Source organism: Mobula birostris, unplaced genomic scaffold (assembly GCF_030028105.1).
Source record: "Mobula birostris isolate sMobBir1 unplaced genomic scaffold, sMobBir1.hap1 scaffold_644, whole genome shotgun sequence".
Classification (NCBI taxonomy): Eukaryota; Metazoa; Chordata; class Chondrichthyes; order Myliobatiformes; family Myliobatidae; genus Mobula; species Mobula birostris.
In genome coordinates, this window is record NW_027278363.1 from 183,470 (window position 1) to 203,413 (window position 19,944).

Genomic DNA, 19,944 nt, shown 5'->3' on the forward strand with positions numbered 1-19,944 from the left:
GGAAGGGGAAATGGGACGGAAGGGGAAATGGGACGGAAGGGGGAAGGGACGGAAGGGGGAATGGGGATGGAAGGGGGAAGGGACGGAAGGCAGCCATGGAGAGGAATAAAGAGTTGTCGTTTCAGACCCAGACTCTTCACTGGGACTCAGAGTCCTGAAGTTTCTCTCTGTGGACGCTGCCCGACCTGCTGAGTCCCTGCAGCAGTTTGCGTGTGTCGCTGTGTTCACACTGAAGTGCGGGAATTGGTTCAAGGAAGGGAAGCGGACAGTGAGGGACGTTTTTGGGGTCGAGTTTACCAGCCACTTGGGCCTGTGGTTGAACACGGCTTTGCGCAGTCTGCCTCTGGTGCAATGTGTCACGCTGTGGTGAATGGCGGGAGTGGTTCCAGGCCCAGCTTCCGCTCGGCACTGCTGGTGACAAATCCGAGCCCCCAGGAGCAACGCTGACGCTGCTGAGATAAGAGCTCACGACAAGGCGGCTGCGAACTGCCTCAGCAGAGGATCTGGGAATTGGACTCTCAAAGCATGAGGCAGGAGCAGAATCAGGCCACTCAGCCCATCAAGTCTGCTCCATGGCTGATTTACTATCCCTCTCAACCCCATTCTCCCGCTTCTCCCCGTCAACATCCACTTTAAATATACCCACAGCCACCTGTGGCGATGAATTCCACAGCCCCACCAGCTAATTATAGTTTCAAATTAAAATACGATTATTACTGTCCATCAACCCCCCCCCCCCCCCCCAGTGGGTCTTGAAGAGGATACTGGATTCTTCCTCATCTCTGTTTGAACGGGATGTCCTCGTCTTCTGAAGCTGTGCCCTCTGGTCCTGGACTCCGCCACAGTAGATTACTTCAAATCTAATCAATAAGCTTCAAGGACTTGGCCTCAGTACCTCCCTGGGGAATTGGATCCTCGATTTCCTGACTTGTCAGTTCCAATTGGCAATGACGTCTCCTCCACAGGCTCAGGGCTGTGTGCTCGGCCCCCTGCTGTCCTCTCTCTACACCCATGACTGTGAGGCTGAGCACAGCTCCTGAGCCATATTCAAGTCGCTGATATATTATCCCTCTCAACCCCGTTCTCCTGCCTTCTCCCCCGTGACATTCGACGCCCCGACTAATCAAGAACCCATCAGCATCCCCTTCAGATAGACAGCACTGTCGTGGGCTGAATCAAAGGTGGTGATGAATCCGCCTGCAGGACCGAGACTGAAACTCTGAGTGGTGCCACAATAACAACCTGTCCGTCAATGTCGGCAGCACTAAGGAGCTGATTATCGACTGCAGGAGGAGGAAACCGGACGTCTGTGAGCCAGTCCTCATCGGGGGAATCAGAGGTGGAGAGGGTCAGCAACTTTAAATTCCCCAGTGCTATCATTTCAGATTTGACCCATAAGAGCAATTACGAATAAAGCACAGCGGTGTCTCTACTTCCTGAGAGTTTGTGAGGATTCGGCGTGATATCTACAACTTAGACAGACTTCTGTAGATGTGTAGTGCAGAGTATATCGACTGGCTGCATCACGGCCTGGTGTGGAAACACCAATGTCCTCGAATGGAAAATCCTACAAAAGGTAGTGAATTTGGCCCTGTCCATCATGGGTAAAGCCCTCCCCACCATTGAGCACATCTACACGGTACACTGTCACAGGAAAGCAGCATCTATCATCAGGGACTCCACCACCCAGGCCAGGCTCCCTTCTCACTGCTGCCATCGGGAAGGAGGTACAGGAGCCTCAGGTCCCACACCACCAGGTTCAGGAACAGTTATTACCCCTCAACCATCAGGCTCCTGAACCAGAGGGGATAACCTCAACTCTGAACTGATTCCATCAGGAAGGAGGTACAGGAGCCTCAGGTCCCACACCACCAGGTTCAGGAACAGTTATTACCCCTCAACCATCAGCTCCCGAACCGGAGGGGATAATCTCAACTCACCTCAACTCTGAACTGATTCCATTGGGAAGGAGGTACAGGAGCCTCAGGTCCGACACCACCAGGTTCAGGAACAGTTATTACCCCTCAACCATCAGGCTCCTGAACCAGAGGGGATAACCTCAACTCTGAACTGATTCCATCAGGAAGGAGGTACAGGAGCCTCAGGTCCCACACCACCAGGTTCAGGAACAGTTATTACTCTCAACCATCAGGCTCCTGAACCAGAGGGGATAACCTCAACTCTGAACTGATTCCATCAGGAAGGAGGTACAGGAGCCTCAGGTCCCACACCACCAGGTTCAGGAACAGTTATTACCCCTCAACCATCAGCTCCCGAACCAGAGGGATAATTTCATTCAACCTCACTTGCCCCATCACTGAACTGTTCCCAGAACCTATGGACTCACTTTCAAGGTCTCTTAGAAACATAGAAAGCCTACAGCATAATACAGGTCCTTTGGCCCACAAAGTTGTGCCGAACATGTCCCTACCTTAGAAATCACTAGGCTTACCTATAGCCCTCTATTTTTCTAAGCTGCATGTACCTATGCAAGAGTCTCTTAAAAGACCCTATCGTATCGGCCTCCACCACTGTTGCCAGCAGCCCATTCCACGCACTCACCACTCTCTGAGTAAAAAACTTATCCCTGACATCTCCTCTGTACCTACTTCCAAGCACCTTAAAACTGTGCCCTCTCATGTCAGCAATTTCGGCCCTGAAAAAAGCCTCTGACTATCCACACAATCTATACCTCTCATCATCTTATACACCTCTATCAGGTCACCTCTCATCCTCCGTCGCTCCAAGGAGAAAAGGTCAAGTTCACTCAACCTATTCTCATAAGGCATGCTCCCCAATCCAGGCAACATCCTTGTAAATCTCCTCTGCATCCTTTCTATGTCTTCCACATCCTTCCTGTAGTGAGGCGACCAGAACTGAGCACAGTACTCCAAGTGGGGTCTGACCAGGGTCCTATATAGCTGCAACATTACCTCTTGGCTCTTAAACTTAATCCCACGGTTGATGAAGGCCAATGCATCGTATGCCTTCTTAACCACAGAGTCAATCTGTGTAGCAGCTTTGAGTGTCCTATGGACTCGGACCCCAATCCCTCTGATCCTCCACGCTGCCAGCAGTCTTATCATTAATACTATATTCTGCCATCATATTTGACCTACCAAAATGAACCATTTCACACTTATCTGGGTTGAATTCCATCTGCCACTTCTCAGCCCAGTTTTGCATCCTATCAATGTCCTGCTGTAATCTCCACACTATCCACAACACCTCCAACCTTTGTGTCATCAGCAAATTTACTAACCCATCCCTCCACTTCCTCATCCAGGTCATTTATAAAAATCACAAAGAGTAAGGGCCCCAGAACAGATCCCTGAGGCACACCACTGGTCACCGACCTCCATGCAGAATATGACCCGTCTACAACCACTCTTTGCCTTCTGTGGGCAAGTCAATTCTGGATCCAGAAAGCAATGTCCCCTTGGATCCCATGCCTCCTTACTTTCTCAATAAGCCTTGCATGGGGTACCTTATCAGATGCCTTGCTGAAATCCATATACACTACATCTACTGCTCTTCCTTCATCAATGTGTTTAGTCTCATCCTCAAAAATTCAATCAGGCTCATAAGGCACGACCTGCCCTTGACAAAGCCATGCTGACTATTCCTAATCATATTATACCTCTCCAAATGTTCATAAATCCTGCCTCTCAGGATCTTCTCCATCAAATTACCAACCACTAAAGTAAGACTCACTGGTGTATAATTTCCTGGGTTACTCCCTTTCTTGAATAAAGGAACAACATCCGCAACCCTCCAATCCTCTGGAACCTCTCCCATCCCCATTGACGATGCAAAGATCATCGCCAGAGGCTCAGCAATCTCCTCCCCCGACTCCCACAGTAGCCTGGGGTGCATCCCGTCTGGTCCCAGTGACTTATCCAACTTGATGCTTTCCAAAAGCTCCAGCACATCCTCTTTCTTAATATCTAAATGCTCAAGTTTTTCAGTCCGCTGCAAGTCATCACTACAATCACCAATATCCCTTCCCTAGTGAATACTGAAGTAAAGTATTCATTAAGTACCTCTGCCATTTCCTCCAGTTCCATACACACTTTCCCACTGTCACACTTGATAGGTCCTATTCTTTCACGTCTTATCCTCTTGCTCTTCACATACTTGTAGAATGCCTTGGGGTTTTCCTTAATCCTGCCTGCCAATGCCTCCTCATGGCCCCTTCTGTCTCTCCTAATTTCCTTCTTAAGCTCCTTCCTATTAGCCTTATAATCTTCTAGCTCTCTGACATTACCTAGCTCTCTGAACCTTTTGTAGGCTTTTCTTCTTGACTAGATTTATTACAGCTTTTGTACACCATGGTTCCTGTACCCTACCATAACTTTCCCTATCTCATTGGAATGCACCTATGCAGAACTCCACACAAGTATCCCCTGAACATTTGCCACATTTCTTCCGTACTTCTCCCTGAGAACATCTGTTTCCAATTTCCTGCCTGATAGCCTCATAATTCCCCTACTCCAATTAAACCCTTTTCTAACTTGTCTATCTCCAATGCTATTGTAAAGGAGATAGAATAATGATCACTATCTCCAAAATGCTCTACCACTTAGATCTGACACCTGACCAGGTTCATTTCCCAATGCCAAATCAAGTTCAGTCTCTCCTCTTGTAGGCTTATCTACATATTGTGCCAAGAAACCTTCCTGAACACACCTAGCAAACTCCAGCCCATCTAAACCCCTCGCTCTAGGGAGACTCTTCATCTCAGGTTCTCCATATTTATTGCTTATTTACCTATTATTATTTCCTTCGTTTTGTGTTTGCGCAGTTTTTGTCGTTTGTTGCAAACTGGTTCAGCGCCCAAGTTGGCGTGGTCTGTCATTAAACCTGTTATGAATATTATTCTAATATGGATTAATTGAGTATTCTCGCAAGAAAATGAATATCCGGGATGTATATAAATAGAGTTGTATATATAATCATGCACTTTGATATTAAATATAATTTGAACTTTGATATTAAACCAGCTTCTAAGGACAGGATCCCTTTAAATCGTGGCCCCGCCTTTCTCACGACAGGGGGCGGGCGGGCGCTGCGGGGGTTCAGCGGTAGACGCGCATGCGTCGGGCGACGTGGCAGTCACGTGGGTCGGGCTGACGGCAGCAGGTCTCCGCTCGAGCGCGGGGGGAGGGGGATCGGGAAGACGTGTCCGGTGCCGCCATCGTCGCTGAGAGAGACCGGAGGCTGGCGAACCTTCCGTTCAGTCGCCAACGAAGCGACGCCGTCGAGCTGGTGGGGGCGGCCGGTCAGCCATCGGAAAGACTCCGAGCCCGGGGTGGTGAGTCTTCCCCGTCCCGACGTTAAACCGGAGGGCCGTTAAAGGGAGGTGGGAGGGACGGAGGGAGCGGGGCAGGTGATGGACGCTCGGCTGGTCCAATAGCTGTGCGGTCATGCTCTGAAGCGTCCAATCAAAGGGCGAGAAGGCTGGTGAGGTGGCCGTCACTCGACAGCCCCGACGCTGCGAGTCAAAGCCTGTGAGTCAGTTTTAATGTATGTAGTCTCTTTGCCTTTCCTTTCCTCCTCTCCTCTCCGCGCCGCTGGCGGCGATCTGCTCCGTGTCCGCCGGCGCTCAGTTACCCTGCCTCTTTTTTCCGGTGTCAGGCTGCGGTTGTGTCATCTGCAGCCGCTGGCTTTGGGCTGAGGCTTGACGTGGAACGGGCTGGACAAAATCTGCGGTTGCTGGAAATCCAAGCAACACAGTCTCTTTGACCCAGCATGATTCCAGAATCCGCAGATAGAGTGGATGTGGAGAGGATGTTTCCTGTCGTGGGGGAGTCGAGGATCAGAGGACACAGATAGAGTGGATGTGGAGAGGATGTTTCCTATAGTGGGGGAGTCTAGGACCAGAGGACACAGACAGAGTGGATGTGGAGGGGATGTTTCCTATAGTGGGGGAGTCTAGGAGCAGAGGACACAGATAGAGTGGATGTGGAGAGGATGTTTCCTATAGTGGGGGAGTCTAGGACCAGAGGACACAGACAGAGTGGATGTGGAGAGGATGTTTCCTATAGTGGGGGAGTCTAGGACCAGAGGCCACAGATAGGGTGGATGTGGAGAGGATGTTTCCTATAGTGGGGGAGTCTAGGACCAGAGGGTACAGATAGAGTGGATGTGGAGAGGATGTTTCCTATAGTGGGGGAGTCTAGGACCAGAGGACACAGACAGAGTGGATGTGGAGAGGATGTTTCCTATAGTGGGGGAGTCTAGGACCAGAGGCCACAGATAGGGTGGATGTGGAGAGGATGTTTCCTATAGTGGGGGAGTCTAGGACCAGAGGCCACAGATAGGGTGGATGTGGAGGGGATGTGTCCTATAGTGCGGGAGTCTGGGACCAGAGGACGCAGATAGAGTGGATGTGGAGAGGATGTTTCCTACAGTGGGGGAGTCTAGGACCAGAGGACACAGATAGAGTGGATGTAGGGAGGATGTCTCCTATGGTGGGGGAGTCTAGGACCAGAGGCCACAGATAGAGTGGATGTGGAGGGGATGTTTCCTATAGTGGGGGAGTCTAGGACCAGAGGCCACAGATAGGGTGGATGTGGAGGGGATGTGTCCTATAGTGGGGGAGTCTAGGACCAGAGGACACAGATAGAGTGGATGTGGAGGGGATGTTTCCTATAGTGGGGGAGTCTGGGACCAGAGGACGCAGATAGAGTGGATGTGGAGAGGATGTTTCCTACAGTGGGGGAGTCTAGGACCAGAGGACACAGATAGAGTGGATGTAGGGAGGATGTCTCCTATGGTGGGGGAGTCTAGGACCAGAGGCCACAGATAGAGTGGATGTGGAGAGGATGTTTCCTATCGTGGGGGAGTCTGGGACCAGAGGACACAGATAGAGTGGATGTGGAGGGGATGTTTCCTATAGTGGGGGAGTCTAGGACCAGAGGGTACAGATAGAGTGGATGTGGAGAGGATGTTTCCTATAGTGGGGGAGTCTAGGACCAGAGGCCACAGATAGGGTGGATGTGGAGGGGATGTGTCCTATAGTGGGGGAGTCTGGGACCAGAGGACGCAGATAGAGTGGATGTGGAGAGGATGTTTCCTACAGTGGGGGAGTCTAGGACCAGAGGACACAGATAGAGTGGATGTGGAGAGGATGTTTCCTATAGTGGGGGAGTCTAGGACCAGAGGACACAGACAGAGTGGATGTGGAGAGGATGTTTCCTATAGTGGGGGAGTCTAAGACCAGAGGACACAGATAGAGTGGATGTGGAGGGGATGTTTCCTATAGTGGGGGAGTCTGGGACCAGAGGACGCAGATAGAGTGGATGTGGAGGGGATGTTTCCTATAGTGGGGGAGTCTGGGACCAGAGGACGCAGATAGAGTGGATGTGGAGAGGATGATTCCTATAGTGGGGGAGTCTAGGACCAGAGGACACAGATAGAGTGGATGTGGAGGGGATGTTTCCTATAGTGGGGGAGTCTGGGACCAGAGGACACAGATAGAGTGGATGTGGAGAGGATGTTTCCTACAGTGGGGGAATCTAGGACCAGAGGACACAGATAGAGTGGATGTGGAGAGGATGTTTCCTACAGTGGGGGAGTCTAGGACCAGAGGACACAGATAGAGTGGATGTGGAGAGGATGTTTCCTATAGTGGGGGAGTCTAGGACCAGAGGACACAGATAGAGTGGATGTGGAGAGGATGTTTCCTATAGTGGGGGAGTCTAGGACCAGAGGACACAACCTCAGAATAGAGGGACGTCCAATTAGAAGAGAGATGAGGAGGAATTTCTTTAGCCAGAGGGTGATGAATCTGTGGAATTTATTGCCACAAACAGCTGGTGTATTTTAAGTGGAGGCTGATTGGTTTTTGATTCGTCAGGGCTTCAAAGGTTATGGAGAGAAGACAGGAGAATGGGGTTAAGATCGAATGGTGAAGTAGACTCGATGGGCTGAATTGCTTATACCCAGCAACTTACTATGAAGTAATTGCTCATTGCAGTTTGCCAGCCATCCCATGCACAGCGATATTACATGGATGATCTGTTTTTAATGATGGTGCTTGAGTCAGGACAAAGGGGGGAGGGAAGAGCTTCCTTTCCTTTCCCCCCTTCCATGCCCTCTGGAGGTACATTGGTCGCTGCGTTCAGGGCAAGAGCACACGTACAGCATTGTGCTCCTGTCGTATGGTGCTGGATGAGATCCGAAACCAGGGTTTAATGGGCCAAATGGTTTAATTCTGCCCCCATCTTGTGCTTGTGCCTCCATCTGTTGCCTTCACTGATGACTACAAAGGGCACTGAGGTTGGAAAGCAGCAACGAACATCAGGGACCCCCACCACCCAGGCCATGCTCTCTTCTCGCCGCTGCCATCAGGAAGGAGGTACAGGAGCCTCAGGTCCCACACCACCAGGTTCAGGAACAGTTATTACCCCTCAACCATCAGGCTCCTCAACCAGAGGGGTAACTTCACTTGCCCCATCACTGAAATGCTCCCACAACCTATGGACTCCTCTTCATCTCATGTTCTCAATATTTATTGCTTATTTATTTATTTTTATTACTTAGTTTTTTTTCTTTTGTATTTGCACAGTTGGTTGTCTTTTGCGCACTGGTTGTCTGTCCTGTTGGGTGCAAGCTTTTGTTGATTCTATTATGGTTATAGGATTTACTGAGTATGCCTGCAAGAGAATGAATCTCTAGGTTGATAAATATGGTGATTTATACTTTTCCTATAAATGCTGCCTGGCCTGCTGCGTTTCACCAGCATTTTGTGTGTGTTGCCTGTACTTTTACCTTTGACAATTGTAAAAGGTTCTGTAGAATTAGGGGATAAAATGCAAGGGAGTTTTCCATAACTCGAGCAGAAATTATTTATCATCAGCACATCTGGTTGTGGGAACTTGAAATGGGTCTGCATTTCCCTGTTAGCATGCTGTACAGTATAATTAGCTGGTTACAAAGTTAATGGGGAGGGACTTCAAGCTGTAGAAATTGTCTATTTAAATATTACTGTTTCTTCACAGTTATTAATAGACAGACTCATTGCATGGTATCACCTGCTAATCTTCAAGCTCGAGTGAACCTTGCACTGGATATTTCCATGAATTTGCGTCATGCTTGGTTTAAAAGTACTGGGTGTTTTCTTCAAGGCAGCACTTCAATGTCAGCTTGATGTTATTGTTGCTAAATGTGTGGTACAGCTCCCTTGCCTTTCAGCCAGGGAGCTGAAAGTTTGAGAATCTACGTGGGGGTTGAGTGTCTACAGTCATTAGGTGCACCTGCTTGTTAATGCAGATATCTAATCGGCATGCAGACGTGGTCAAGAGGTTCAGTGGTTGTTCAAACCGAACACCAGAATGGGGAAGAAATGTGATCTAACTGACTTTGATCATGGTGCCAGATGGGGTGGTTTGAGTATCTCAGAAACTGCTGATCTCCTGGGATCTTCACACACACACACACACACACACACTAGTCTCTAGAGTTTACAGAGAATGGTGTGAAAAACAGAAAACATTCAGTGAGTGGCAGTTCTGTGGGTGAAAAAGCCTCGTTAATGAGAGAGGTCAGAGGAGAATGGCCAGACTGGCTCAAGCTGACAGAATCGCGCAAACGGCCAAAAACACCGAATAGAAAACATCACAGTACCATTGAAACAGTTGTTGTTCAGAGCAAACATCAGAATCGGGAAGAAATGTGACGAAAGTGACTCTGACCCCAGAATGATTGGTGGGGCCATGTTTGAGTATCTCAGAAACTGCTGATCTCCTGGAATTGTCATGCAGAGTTTACAGAGAATGGTGTGAAAAACAAAATAAAACATCCAGTGAGCGGCAGTTCTGTAGGTGAAAATGCCTTGTTAATGAGAGAGGTCAGAGGAGAATGGCCAGACCGGTTCAAGCTGACAGTAACTCAAATAGCCACACATTACAACAGTGATGTGCAGAAGAACTTCTCTGAACACACAACACGTTGAACCCTGAAGTGGACGGGCTACAGCAGCAGAAGGCCATGAACATACACTCGGTGGCCATTTTGTTAGGTACAGGAGGACGCTGATAAAGTGGCCACTGAGCAATCTAGTCTGATAACCCGATGGAAGTTAGAGATTTTAACTCTCATCTGCACATTCGGTAGAATGTAAGAGGAAAAGTGTTTTCTCTTCCTTCTGAAACACAGCCACAGCAGTTTGTACAGTAAGACTGTGCGCAGTTTGGCTGCATTCAAAGTATTCCTTATGTAGTGAAGTGGTTGGGGATGTGAATAGAGTCATTTTTGCAGGTTTGCTCTTCTTTCAGCGTTTGGTGGGACTTTTAGGCAAATGGGTACTGCTTTATCAGACTGGGTATGCTGAACTGGTTTTCTGCCTAATTATTTGGTACGGATGGAGGCAGATTTGACCACACTGGCCTTTTCACTTTGGGATTTACATATGGGATCTGTGCTTTGAACAGTTGGGAACAGACATAGCTGTGTAACTGTGTGGAGTTGCAGAGTCTTATTGGCAACTCAGGCAGACAGACTGTTCCCTGGATGGAGCATTTAACCCACAGTAAAAACTCCCAGGTATGTTTGAGAGTGAGGACCATAAACGCTGGAGCAGAATTAGGCCATTCTGCCCATCAAGCCTACCCCACCATTCAATCATGGCTGATTTGGAGCAACGAATGCCACAGATTCACCACCCTCTGGCAAAAGAAATGCTCCTGTTCTCTGTTCCAAAGAAACGTCCTATTATGTTTCCTATGCCTTCTGGTCCAAGACTCTCCCAGCCCTTCCAGTCTGTGCCAAACTGTTATTCTGGCTCATCCCATCCGGACCATAGCCCTCCATACCCCTTCCATCCAAATTTCTTCAGTCATCCACTACTTCCAGCGGAAATACTCGAACCATGCTCTTGAGGGAAGTATAATTAACCTTTCACACTTAACCTATGACCTCTAGTTGTGGTCTTAATGGGAAAAGCCTGCTTGCATTTACCCTCTCAATACCCCTCATTATTTTATATACCTCTATGAAATCTTTCCTCATTCTACGAGGGGAACCGTTGAGAGCCGTGTCCAGGATGGACTTGCGTGGCCTTTTAGTGTCCAGTGTTACAGGCTGCGAAAAGGGGAAGTGCTGTGTGCTGTTGGTGTTCTGCTTCGGCAGGCAATCTCCGGTGCACCGGACTGTGCAGGCACTTTGTGGCTGTGACAGCTGCTGTGCTTGGGGTGTGAGGCTTTCATTCATCCCAGGGTCAAAGGGAAGGGAAGTGATACAAACTGTTTGTCACGCCAACATATTGGGCAACGGAAACAGGCCATTGCTGAGTGCTCGTTTCCCAGTTAAACATACGGATATTCCAGCATAGCAGTTGTTGAGTGGCTCGCCGAGCCGGCTTGTTAGCTTGCAGATGTTTCGTTACCCAGCAGCAACATCATCAGTGCATTTATTAATTGAAGGACGTCGTGGAATTCAAGCTGCCCCCCCCCCCCTCCCGGCCGGCAATCCCCTGAGTTAACCCCAGCCTAATCACAGGTGAATTTGCAACCTACCAACCGGTACATCTTTAGACTGTCGGGGGAAACCCACATGGTCAAGGGGGAGACGTGTAATCCCTTACAGGCAGGGGTGGGAATTGAACCTGGGTCGTCTGCACTGTAAATTGCAGTGCTAACCACTACACACCATGTCACCCCAGCACAGTTACTAAACGAACCACACTATGCCCAGAGTCATCTGCAATTCTGAGTCTTTCAGAACCAGTGAGTATAGGTCGTTGAAATCATCACATAGACGAAGTGACAGAGAATCTGTGAGTACAGGGTGCAGTTTTCTGGTGAATTAGCTTAGAGATTTGAAAGTGAAAGTGTCATTAACTCGTCTGAATTGTCGTCATCTGGTACGCTAGGGATAATCTAGTCAGAGTTAACTCCGTAGACGATTGATTTAGTCTCTTGTGCACACCTTCTAAAGAATGAGGGTGTGTACTGGTTGTGAGTAAATCAGCTCTGAACTGGGAGGACAAAACTGCCGTTTATATCACACACCACATCAAGTTCCTTTCACACCTCATCCCAAGCTGACAGAGCTACGTTGGCTTCCCATCAGGGAAATGTAGTTTAAAATGTAAACGCCCCCCCCCGCCCCAATGACTTTTCCTGCCTCTTAGCAACCAGTCTTGCAATTATTAGGAAGAAGGGTCTTCGCCCGAAATGTCTTTCCCATCGTTGCTGTTTGGTCTGCTGAGTTCCTCCAGCATTTTTGTGTCTGTTTTGGATCTCCAGGATCAGCAGGATTTCTCATGTTTGCAATTATTACTGTTGTGTTATTATTATCAAATATACTGAGGTACGGTGAAAAACTTGGTTTTGCATTCCAACTATCAAGGTCATCTCCTTACACCAGTACTTCAAGGTAGTGCAAGGGAGAAGCAATAACTGAATGCAGAATAGACTGTTACAGTTACACAGAAGGTGCAACGCATGCAGATTACCGGGTGCAAGGGCCATAATAAGGTAGATTGTGAGGTCAAGAATCAATCTTAATGAATCTAGGGACAGGAGTGACCCCAGCCATTATCAATACTCGTCAGAGATTGTCTGCCTGGTGTCAGTGGTCACATAACCAGGACTTGTGATCTGCACCGGCTGCTCATACGATCATCCACCACCTGCTCCCATGGCTTCATGTGACCCTGATCGGGTGGGGAGGCTTAGCTAAGATTTAGATTTGTAGATTATAAGGACACAGTTCTCTTTTATTGTCATTTAGTAATGCATGCATTAAGAAATGGTACAATGTTCCTCCAGAATGATATCACAGAAACACAAGACAAACCAAGACTAAAAAAACTGACAAAAACCACATAATTATAATGTATAGTTACAACTGTGCAAAGCAATACTGTAATTAGATAAAGAACAGGCCCTGGGCACGGTAAAAATAACTCTCAAAGTCTTTCGAAAGTAGGTTCTACTCCTTGCCCAAGGGTGACCTCTGGGCTAGCAGTAGGAAGGAGCACCTTACACCTCCTTTGATAGAGATGTATCTCCACCTTGCCACCAATACTCTGATAATAAACTTCAGTTTGACCTTGTATAGCGGGGGCTGAGGGTGCATCTATTGAGAATTCTCAGTAAGGATTTTCAGGTCTGCCTGGTTTCCCTTGTCCTGTGATAATCAGCTTCCTCGACCCTATGGGAAGAGAGTCTGCACAGATGTAGTGTAGTTCATAATCTCGGGACCCTGGCGCACTCTGCAGTGCTGAAGTAACAGTCAACGGCCGATATGCGGACTGGCCGTGATTATCAGATTATGCTGAAGAAACCGTCACAGTGAACAGCGGCCGGTATGCGGACTGGCTGAGATTATCAGTTTACGCTGATACTGATGGATAGTGATGAAGAAATCAGGGAATCTCACTGATGTGCATGTTTTAAGGGATATTGCAACCAGGAACTCACCTTCAAAGTTACTTTACGAATTTGCTCTCTCGGTGCACATCACCAAAGATCTGATTTCCGCTGTTCTCGCCCTGCCAGCACCGTCTTTCTGCTGTTGTGCTCTGTGACTCTATACTAGGCAAAATAATCCAGAATAAATTACGCCTCAGAATACAGATTAGGTTATTGCTGTTTTGGAATTCTGCTCTGCATGTTTTGGGAGCTGCGTTTGCCCATTTGGCTATGAGAGCTAAGAGTGCTCCCTAATATTGAATTGTTGTGATACAGATCAATGATGTGGTTAAGGTTGAGGGCAGTTCCCATCCTGACCTATGCTGAGGTGTTGGAGTTTGGCGATGAACTGTGGAGGGGGAAACTTCTCCTGCCGATGCGTGGGAAAAGTCTAATTCACTTTGTTGACTCAGCCAGCTCCATCACAGCCACGTTTCCTCCCCACCATCAAGAATTCTTCAAGAGGCAGTGTCTCAGTACAAACCCTCTCCTGGTCTCCAACCGGAACACGCTGCTTCTTATGGGTATCGTTGGGGTGGAAATCAGGAGCCTGAAGGCCCACACTGAATGATTTTGGAAATCTGTTGGGAGTGGTGAGCGTGGAGAGCCGCGCGCGAGGGGTGGATGGTGGGTGGTGAGGGTGTGGGGACAGGAGGCAGAGAAGGAGTGATGGGTGGGGGGTGGTGTGAGTGCAGACACACCCAGCCCTGAGACACAGGCAAGGTCATTGATTCCAAACAATTGGTTTATTGATCATTACAGAATGTCTCTCTGGTGCTTCCTGCTCCCTCCCCTCTCCCTTCCCCTTTTCCCCAACATGATTAGGTACATTAAGAGATTCTGAGATAGGCACATGAATAATGGAGAAATGGAGGGTTATGTGGGTGGAAGGGTTAGATTGCTCTTGAGCACGTTAAAATGTCAGGGCAAAGGGTCTCGGCCCGAAACGTCGACTGTGCTTCTTCCAATGGATGCCATCTGGCCTGCTGCGTTCCAACCAGCATTTTGGGTGTGTTGCTTGAATTTCCAGCACCTGCAGATGTCCTCGTGTTTTGCACAGTACTGTAGTAATTTTATGTATTGCACTGTACTGCTGTCACAAAATAAAACAAATTTCATGACGTGTGAGTGATGATAAACCTGATTCTGATCTGGGTCTCTATTGTGGACTGAGAGTGGGAAGGGGGCAGGGAGAGGGAATCATGTTGGGGAAAAGGGGAAGGGAGAGAGGGAGGGAGTGGGAAGCACCAGAGAGACATTCTGTAATGATCAATAAACCAATTGTTTGGAATCAAATGACCTTGCCTGGTGTCTCAGGGCTGGGTGTGTCTGTACCCACCCCTGGACACTCCTTCTCTGCCCCCCCTGCCCCCCCCCTCCTCGCAGCAATCCACCCTCACCATTCCCAACATCATTTGTTCCCACCAGATTTACAAACTGGCTCTCCGCTCCACGTTGACAAATACAGGACTGTGTAAAAGGCTCAGGCACCCTAGCGATATATATTTGTGCCTAAGTCCTTTGCACAGAACTGTAGAAAGCGTTTTTAAAAAAATGCGCTGGTAAGAATTTGTTGTATTGCTGACCTCAATGTCCCAAAAGGCCACTGGAGTACTTTAAATAGTTATTTCTGTACTTTGCTAACAGCAAGCTTCTACCTGCCACATTTAAATAAATATGAATATATTTTCTGGATCTGCCTGAAGGAGGAAATGAGTGACGTAATTTTCTCGATAAAATGGTGTTGTGGACCATTCGCATGGTGAATAGAGGGGATCAGTTTTGAAGGACTCATTACAACTCAGATGAACGACAGATGGAAAACCGTGATCACTCACATCATACAACACGGCACATGACGATGATGATCGGTCTGGAACAGTAACCGTGATCGCTCACATCGTACAACACGGCACATGACGATGATGATCGGTCTGGAACAGTAACCGTGATCGCTCACATCGTACAACACGGCACATGACGATGATGATCGGTCTGGAACAGTAACCGTGATCGCTCACATCATACAACACGGCACATGACGATGATGATCGGTCTGGAACAGTAACTGTGATCGCTCACATCATACAACACGGCACATGACGATGATGATCGGTCTGGAACAGTAACTGTGATCGCTCACATCGTACAACACGGCACATGATGATGATCGGTCTGGAACAGTAACCGTGATCGCTCACATCATACAAACACGGCACATGACGATGATGATCGGTCTGGAACAGTAACCGTGATCGCTCACATCATACAACACGGCACATGACGATGATGATCGGTCTGGAACAGTAACCGTGATTGCTCACATCGTACAACACGGCACATGATGATGATCGGTCTGGAACAGTAACCGTGATCGCTCACATCATACAACACGGCACATGACGATGATGATCGGTCTGGAACAGTAACCGTGATCGCTCACCATCGTACAACACGGCACATGACGATGATGATGATCGGTCTGGAACAGTAACCGTGATCACTCACATCATACAACACGGCACATGACGATGATGATGATCGGTCTGGAACAGTAACCGTGATCGCTCACATCGTACAACACGGCACATGACGATGATGATGATCGGTCTGGAACAGTAACTGTGATTGCTCACATCGTACAACACGGCACATGACGATGATGATCGGTCTGGAACAGTAACCGTGATTGCTCACGTCATACAACACGGCACATGACGATGATGATGATCGGTCTGGAACACTGAAGATTCACTCTCCACAGATGCTGACTGAACTGCTGAGTATTTGCAGCACATCTCATCTTAGTCAGAGTTTCAACCACCTTCTCTCTGTTGCTTCTCAAGCCATGCGACAAATAGCCCGATAATTTGTTTCCAGTGATTGCCCAGAAAACTAGTAAGGGACAATTATCGTCCCCCGCTGTGTGGTGGAGTTACACTCAGTACAGGAATGGAACTGACTTTTAAGATTCATCCATGTGGAAACTGTGTGTGTTCACCCTGAGGGGTGCTCAAGGACACGGTAGTGTAGTGGTTAACACAACGTTTTACAGTACCGGTGACCCGGGTTCGATTCCCACCGCACAGTAGTGTAGTGGTTAACACAACGTTTTACAGTCCCAGCGACCCGGGTTCGATTCCATCGCACGGTAGTGTAGCGGTTAACACAACGTTTTACAGTACCAGCGACCCGGGTTCGATTCCCATCGCACGGTAGTGTAGTGGTTAACACAACGTTTTACAGTACCAGTGACCTGGGTTCGATTCCCATCGCAACGTTCTCCTTGTGACTGTGGGGGTTTCCTCCGGGTGCTTCGGTTTCCTTCCACAGTCTGAAGATGTACTGGCTGGTAGGTTAACTGGTCATTGTAAATTGTCCAGTGATTATGCTGACGTTAAATCGGGGGTTGCTGGGAGGTGCGGTTCATAGGGCCTGTCTGCACTGTATCCCAATAAATTAAAGATTGAAGATTAGCTTTATTTGTCACAAGTACATCGAAACATACAGTGGAATACATCATTTGTGTTAAATCAAATCAGTGAGCATAGCCCAGAAGTGTGGCTGTGCTTGCAGTGCCAACGTAGCAGTCTAGTTCATAGAGAGCTAAATGAGGTACAAAAGACAGCACGTATAGTCACACACAATGCAGACAGTTACACTCACAAATTACATTAACACAGGACCCTGAGTGACACGGCCTGAAGGTTGACAGGTGCTTGCTGCCTGTCTCAGTAAGACAGTGCAATGTTACTGACACTATCGTAATAAAAGAAGCAGTGGTATAACTCTGTGAAACAGCAGCAATGAAGGTGACCAGCGCAGGATGATGCCCACAGCTCGCTAAACCCTAACGGTACATCTTCAGACTGTGGGAGGATACCTACATGGTCACGGGGAGAACGTGCAAGCACCTCACAGACAGCAGCGGGAATTGAAAGCCAAACGGGATCGCTGACCTGCCACCCTGGCTATTCAGCTTTTCTTGTCGTGCAGTCAGATTTTAAAAAAACAATTAGTGTTACTGATGTGGCCCATTTACGATCACAGTCAACAGAGCGAGTGGATGTATGCCAAGGAGGAAATGGGTGCAGATAAAAGGGTGCTGTACAGGTGAATTGCGACCGTTCACGTCATTACCTGCGTGATTGCTGAGCAGCTGTGCGGGCCGAGGCAGAGTAATCTCCGAGATCAGATAACAATGTGTTCCAGCGTCTTTGAGGAAATTGCAGGAACTTTGCAAATCACTGAAGACTGGAGGGAGTCCTCTGTTGTTTGGGGCCGACCGTGGACATTCCATTCTAGCTGTTTACGTGATACGCAAGTCAGGGCAATACGATGTAGAGAGCAAGCTGCTGCCCGTATAGCAGACTCCCCCTCTCCACGCAGCTGATCGGCAAAGACCAACACAGTTTGGTACCAGCAGTGTCGCAGGAGTTGCCAGTCAGCACTGAACTCCAGTTTGGACTGCCTTAGGGACTCCAGCTCTGGATTTTTCCTTGGGGTTTACTCCCGAAGCCTCCCCCATGAGGGGGTCTAGCCGCAAGGCAGCGGGAGGTCTGAGATCAGTTTTCCTTCCAGATGAACTGCCAACCGTGGCTAACGAGCCCCATATGCCTAAAGCAACTGGTTTTAAGATGACAGTAACCCACCTTTGCTCCTTCTATCGGTAGAAACTGTTCCACCAGTCTTAGTAGCTAAGCTACATGTGAAGGCGAGAAGCTGGATTTGATTGTCAGAGGCTATTTGAGACGCATGCCATTGGGAGCATTTAATAGGTAGTGGGAGCTTATCTCCACTAACACTCCCACCACCCCTGACTATGACAACCCTAAGGAACCCAGAACTTAAGAGACTATTGTTGTCCACCTCGGCTTCTTTTGTGGAAACCGTAGTCGTGGGCCTACTATGTAATGAGAATCAGATTTATTATGGGAAGATGTGCCTGGGGGCTGTGGAAGTGAGCGAGGTCCTCAATAAATTCTTCTCTTTGGTATTCACCAATGAGAGGGAACTTGATGATGGTGAGGACAATATGAGTGAGGTTGATGTTCTGGAGCATGTAGATATTAAGGGAGAGGAGGTGTTGGAGTTGTTAAAATACATTAGGACGGATAAGTCCCCAGGGCCTGATGGAATATTCCCCAGGCTGCTCCACGAGGTGAGGGAAGAGATTGCTGAGCCTCTGGCTAGGATCCTTATGTCCTCGTTGTCCACGGGAATGGTATCGGAGGATTGGAGGGAGGTGATTGTTGTCCCCTTGTTCAAAAAAGGTAGTAGGGATAGTCCGGGTAATTATAGACCAGTGAGCCGTACGTCTGTGGTGGGAAAGCTGTTGGAAAAGATTCTTAGAGATGGTATCTATGGGCATTTAGAGAATCATGGTCTGATCAGGGACAGTCAGCATGGCTTTGTGAAGCGCAGATCATGTCTAACAAGCCTGATAGAGTTCTTTGAGGAGGTGACCAGGCATATAGATGAGGGTAGTGCAGTGGATGTGATCTACATGGATTTTAGTAAGGCGTTTGACAAGGTTCCACACGGTAGGTTTATTCAGAAAGTTAGAAGGCATGGGATCCAGGGAAGTTTGGCCAGGTGATTCAGAATTGGCTTGCCTGCAGAAGGCAGAGGGTAGTGGTGGAGGGAGTACATTCAGATTGGAGGGTTGTGACTAGTGATGTCCCACAAGAATCTGTTCTGGGACCTTCTACTTATTGTGATTTTTTTTTTTTTTTTTATTAACGACCTGGATGTTGGAGTAGAAGGGTGGGTTGGCAAGTTTGCAGACGACACAAAGGTTGGTGGTGTTGTAGATAGTGTAGAGGATTGTCGAAGATTGCAGAGAGATATTGATAGGATGCAGAAGTGGGCTGAGAAGTGGCAAACAACAGGAATTCTGCAGATGCTGGAAATTCAAGCAACACACATCAAAGTTGCTGGTGAACGCAGCAGGCCAGGCAGCATCTGTAGGAAGAGGTGCAGTCGACGTTTCAGGCGAGACCCTTCGTCAGACCAACTGGAGGAAGAGTGAGTAAGGGATTTGAAAGTTGGAGGGGCAGGGGGAGATCCAAAATGATAGGAGAAGACAGGAGGGGGAGGGATGGAGCCAAGAGCTGGACAGGTGATTGCAAAAGGGATACGAGAGGATCATGGGACAGGAGGTCCGGGAAGAAAGACAAGGAGGGGGGGTGGGAACCAAAGGATGGGCAAGGGGTATATTCAGAGGGACAGAGGGAGAAAAAGGAGAGTGAGAGAAAGAATGTGTGCATAAAAAAAAAGTAACAGATGGGGTACGAGGGGGAGGTGGGGCCTTAGCGGAAGTTAGAGAAGTCGATGTTCATGCCATCAGGTTGGAGGCTACCAGACGGAATATAAGGTGTTGTTCCTCCAACCTGAGTGTGGCTTCATCTTTACAGTAGAGGAGGCCGTGGATAGACATGTCAGAATGGGAATGGGATGTGGAATTAAAATATGTGGCCACTGGGAGATCCTGCTTTCTCTGGCGGACAGAGCGTAGATGTTC

General features: G+C 48.4%; 1 protein-coding gene across 1 annotated transcript in view; it reads left to right on the forward strand.

The window, feature by feature from the left end:
• Positions 1 to 5,114: 5,114 nt before the first annotated feature.
• The window catches only part of LOC140193632 (syntaxin-5-like), a 47,633-nt gene continuing 32,803 nt past the window's right edge, over positions 5,115 to 19,944 (forward strand). Inside the window, exon 1 of the mRNA XM_072250791.1 lies at positions 5,115 to 5,314. The gene's annotated coding sequence lies outside the window, so the exon portion shown is untranslated. The remainder of the gene's footprint in view (positions 5,315 to 19,944) is intronic.